Source organism: Botryllus schlosseri, chromosome 6 (assembly GCF_051294905.1).
Source record: "Botryllus schlosseri isolate E-star chromosome 6, Bs_hap1, whole genome shotgun sequence".
NCBI classification, from domain to species: Eukaryota; Metazoa; Chordata; class Ascidiacea; order Stolidobranchia; family Styelidae; genus Botryllus; species Botryllus schlosseri.
In genome coordinates, this window is record NC_137241.1 from 10,118,348 (window position 1) to 10,123,252 (window position 4,905).

The window sequence follows — 4,905 nt, forward strand, 5'->3', positions numbered from 1 at the left end:
GTGTCTGATATTAAGACTACTCCTAGCCGTTTCGGCATCTTCCTATCATTCATCGTATTGCAGTCTTGTGATGTTTTGAAGTGATAAAATTTTATGAATATACTTGAACTTGAACCTTTATATGAAAAAGGCTGAGAACAACTGCACTACTCAATCTACCAGGGTCGTGACCAAGTCAGAAGGTTCCGAGTCGCAGGTCAATCTCCGTCTGTCTTCTCTACAACTTTCATCCGAAATGTCTCTTTGAACTGCATATATTGTGTGATTGAACCACTGAATTTAATTAGTTTAATTAATCAGCCGACATGACTAGCGATCGTGTGAGCAAGGCCGAACTTCCAATACGACGCTAATGTATCTTTACAGCATAATGACTATGCGAAATACGAGTAAAAACCACTTTCACACTGTGTTCATTGAATATAAAAATAAGTCCTTTGGTTATCGTCATTCAGACTCTAATCCTTGCTGCTTCTCATTTGCTTAAATCTCCATGCCCATCACCGGATCTCCAAGCAGCGACTCACAGAAAGAGGGTACTGGCGAGAATCGAACCCAGGTCGCCTACGCAGAAAAAAATATCGAGTTCAGGGGCAGCACAGCTTGATATCATGTGAAACACGTCACATTGTATCATGTTCAATGGGAACATTGTTTATCGGTACCATGGGGAGCACTCACTCTCTCTGATCGTATAACGAAGAAGCGCCCATAATTCAACATCTTGATCCATGAACAATGCACCACTGCGGCGCCTTCCTCTGAAGTTTAGAACTATACATAACATTGCCTGTTCAATATCTAGTCTCCTGGTAGAAATGAAGTAACTTTGTATACACAAACACAGATATGTCCCATCCATATATAGTAAGAATCCATTGATAATATGGTTGTGTTTTCTTATCGTCGGCAAGATGACCATGAGCAATCAGCCTTCCTTAGGGCCCATCCATAGCCTACTTTTTTAATACTGCTGCAATGTAGGCAATGTTTCCGTGTATATATACTAATATCGAAAGTTATAATCAAGCAATAAAAGTATGCACGGAGGCCGTGCCAACATTGCGGTAACATTGCCAACAACCCGTCTGCACCAGGCCATGAACATGTTAAGTTTATAGAGTTTATAATTGGTTTAGTGTTGGAGTATCCTTTGATTAGAGCGAGGTTAAAAATGGGCTAACAAACTAATATAATGTTGTTCCTAAAATACCCTAAATATAAACCAATATTGCCATAAATTCTTACATGTTCACTGAAAGCCTCAATTATTTTACTAACGCTATTATAGATGGTTATATACTGTTGTGGACACAAAAATACGAAAATGGATGGTAATGTGATGCTACATCTTCATGTATCCACAAATTCAGCAATCTCACATTCCATAAAAGAACATTCCACATTTCTATTAGCCTACATAACATTTCAAAATTCAGCATATACCGATATGTTATTAAATACCGGTACATTACTTTATGCGGCATCTGGTTTGCTGATTGGGTCCTGCAGTCCTAGGAAATCCTTGTAAAACTTTTCACAGGATGCACATGAAATGTCAAGTTATTGCTTGTGAGACATTATGCAACAGAGCACAATAAATCAGACTTCTATGATCAATACATTAGCCTATCATATAGTATCAAATTAACTACAAGTATTTTCGGCTTGCATGAGTTACCGATTAGCAGCGGGTCGATCAATTTCGTCTTTAGGTGATATTACAGCCGTGTCACTATACTCATATAGTCGAATTCATTATATCGCATCAGCAGTTCATGATGATCGAGACTGTTGCTGTTTATTAAATATAGCACTCAAATACCAAGTTTCCTGCCCTTCCGGTACTCATGATAGAGACATCTCACAATCCACGCTGTTAACGTTTCCCATTATGAACTAAACCATTACTGTGATAAATTCGTCCCTCCGCCATTGCTACATACGCTGATCAAATTGAATTACAACGCGCATGCGCGATGCTCGCCAAATAGAAGAAGGCAGGCTTCTGGTTTTATGGTTGGATGAATTTCAAGCAACAGGCGTGTTCGACTCCATTATCGAAATAGCCGAGAGGATTGCTTACTGCGTTGTTCCGTGATTGGAATAGTCATGACAATCCCATCATGACGATTATCAAGTTCTGATGTCGGAAGATTTCACATGCATTACGAGTATTTGCCCCTGATGTGGGCATTTTCGACCCAGTAATGTCACAATAAAATAAGCTACTGTGTCTCTGTATCGCACATTATATCGAGCCTCTTTAGCACTGTGCGACCGCAATGATCGATAGCCGGGCATGTGAAGTTCCACGCGATGGGAAAGTCATCACCATATCACCATTCACGGCTTCACTCCACTAGATTTCACTTATATCATGAGTGCATTCAACACGACTTATTTAGCATTGACTGCAGAATAATGCACATTTGAGTTCATAGAAACTATTTCCCAGTATAAGGACATCCAAATCAACTCCGGTGTAGGTGGCATCCAGGCATCACACTATTATGACATCCACTGGAATGGTCATTGGTGACTGGCATAGGAGAGCTCCAAAAGTTACTTCCTCTGGGGGTCACTTGGAGTTACATAATCGGACGTCAATTTGTGACTTACTGAGCAAGTCCTCAGTCACTAAAAGTGGGACGTGGAACGATTGGGCAGAATTGTGGACGTACCCGTAAGTCCGTGGGAGATCGGGTGTTTGCTGGGTCAGTTCAGGGTTTACCGGAAATGGACATGGACAGTTTAACATAGGTGTTCGGCGTCCAGTTAGTTCATTACGACTATGCCATGGAATGCGGCCGTATGCTCCACGAGTAATCGAAATGCGGCTTTGAATAGCGAAAAGATAGGCCACCCCTGTCCTATAGACTGTTCAAGATCGGACCAGAGGTGGTCAAAGTATAAAGATACCCCAGTAAGAGTAGAGACGCATGATCCTACACAAGTAGGAGTAAAAGTACTGACTTTTGTAACACCCCGAAACTATCTCAAGATGAAGTGGAATTTCCTGGCTTTTTATGGAAGTAGTTTTGAAAAGCAGTCACAGATACGCTCTCACCGACGGCCACATCTTGGTGATCGAACATATGCGGACGGTGCAGAGAGCTGGTAAGTCACAAAACATGGCGAGATATCAATAAGTGTTACAATATTATATATTGCTCTATCATTGGATCCATCAATTTTCTTTCACTTTTAAGGAAGAAAACGAACAGTCATCTAAAATTCTTTCATTATTGGTTATTTCTTAGATTCTGATTGAACCCGTGACTGGGGGGGAGCCCGACGGAGGCACATAATTATTTCGTAAAATCAACATAAATCAAAGAATATATTTTGGTACAATTGTTAAAACAGAAAATTTTCTTCACGTATTGCCCGATTTTATGTAGTTGGATGGATTTCGGTGCCGGTCATTACCGCACCACGACACTCAAGGGCATATGAATTATCGGCCAACATGAGACTCCGCGTACTGCAGAGGTCTCCAACTCATCACGGGGCACTCTTCAAAATTCGTAGAGGTCACCGGCCGCATGAATTCAAAACGCGATGAAAATAGACGACATAGTTTAACAAACACGTTTTTATAACTTTGCGTCAGTACAACGCTGTGATCTCTAACATGGTCGACGGGCACAGTTATCGCAAAAGAAATATTATTTAATAAATAAATACAAATACAAATAGCTACAACAAAGAATATCATGATAATTACTTTAATTCTATTTTGAACAATTAGCTGCGAAAGTTATCCGACAAAACTATTCAGAGACTAAAGCAGAAATGACCAAGCGTTTAATGCTATTCATGGTCACTACGTTTGTAGCCACGACCGCATTGCAGTGCCTATAGCTGTAATGAACTAACTGCGGGCCGAATATTCACATTGGACTGTCCATGTCCGTTGCCGGTGGGTGAACTCCATGTTAATCTATTGACTCATATCCGTTTACTATGCGCACCGAAGTCGTGAGTATTCACGTTTTGAATAGCCCCTGGGATTCGTTTTCTAGTACCGCGAAGCGCGAATGTTTTTTCATAGTCGTGAGTAAATTTCGTCATTAATATTAGTATAGTTTCACACATTACTATCAAATATTTATCCTTTCTCAGCACATATGATTGGATTCACCGGTAGATGCAGGGGGTGTCTTTGAAAATTTAGGGAAGGTATTTATGTTGTGCTGCATCTTCGGTGGGCCAATTGTTATTAGCCTCTTTCGATGCATGCTGGTATTTCTTGACCTCCCATCCGGATTGTCAGTATACTGGAAAGATAATGGATTCGCCCAAACGTACCAGAAAAAATTTCCTCTGTAATGAGGAGAACAAGATTTAAAATTGGTACTTTTTGTCGGGCGCATCCTCAGTCTGCTGTTCGAACCTATACTTTGGGGCTCAGATTACCAACGACACTACTATGTTAATAACAAAAATATACTCGCATTGAACCGCACCTAGCACGAAGAAAATATCAAGAATAATTCAAACATTTCATAAATTAGAAAGTCAATTCGTAAATTATATTTGTCTATTGACGGCCGCCAACACATCCTGTTCGAATTAAGTGTCAATGGCTGCATGATTTTCATTTTAAGGCCGTACTACGACCGCAGATTGGGTAACCCTGGACTAAAAATCGATATTAAGGTTCGTCATACGCGATAATTGCTGGAAAACATCGTCGTCGAAAAGCTTGGTCTTTTTGGGAGCCTGAAGCCGTTTTATAAGCATCTCCGTTTTGGCAGTGCTGAGCTATTGCGCGTCAAGACAATATGCCAAACTTGCCCATTCATATCAGCAAATTCTTCCTCCATGGAATGATATTATCATCGCCGAAGCCGTATCAGCTCGTGAGGAATACTACTATTTGGCATATGAGAATATAGC

The 4,905-nt window shown here is 40.5% G+C and overlaps 1 long non-coding RNA gene across 1 annotated transcript; it reads right to left on the reverse strand.

Moving 5' to 3' along the window:
* Positions 1-274: 274 nt before the first annotated feature.
* LOC145440188 (uncharacterized) lies at positions 275-720 on the reverse strand. The gene is made up of 2 exons (XR_013915455.1): positions 682-720; positions 275-564 (listed from the first exon to the last, which is right to left on the reverse strand). It is a non-coding gene; the product is annotated as an uncharacterized LOC145440188 (long non-coding RNA).
* Positions 721-4,905: the final 4,185 nt, after the last annotated feature.